This window comes from Gekko japonicus, unplaced genomic scaffold (assembly GCF_001447785.1).
Source record: "Gekko japonicus isolate JY-2015 unplaced genomic scaffold, Gekko_japonicus_V1.1 scaffold1189, whole genome shotgun sequence".
Taxonomy (NCBI): domain Eukaryota; kingdom Metazoa; phylum Chordata; class Lepidosauria; order Squamata; family Gekkonidae; genus Gekko; species Gekko japonicus.
This window is the reverse complement of record NW_015172592.1, coordinates 291,611-291,979: the sequence shown is the minus strand read 5'-3', so window position 1 is coordinate 291,979 and position 369 is coordinate 291,611.

Here is a 369-nt window from a genome sequence, read left to right as displayed (position 1 = left end):
AATGATCTCCAATCTTCAAACCTCTCCCATTGTTTCCAGTGGGCAATCCTGTCATTCCTTTTAGTACATCCCAGTTGGCTGCCCCTTTGAAACTGTACCACACCATTTTAAATAACAGCAAAATGAAGAGCATGAACATGTACAGAGTGCACATTTCTTGCTAATGTTCTCTCTGGGCAAAATGAGATTTTAAAAAGGCCTCTGATCTGCATGTCCCCTCCAATCTTGTTCATACAGATGGGCCTGCCATTTAAAAATGAAATGGAAAATGCAAGAAGGGCTTAGGAGTGGTTGAAGCACCCCCCCCCACTACCATTGTGGGTGGGGAACCTGTTCTCAATCAAGAAAGTATAGACCCAAGTAAAATAA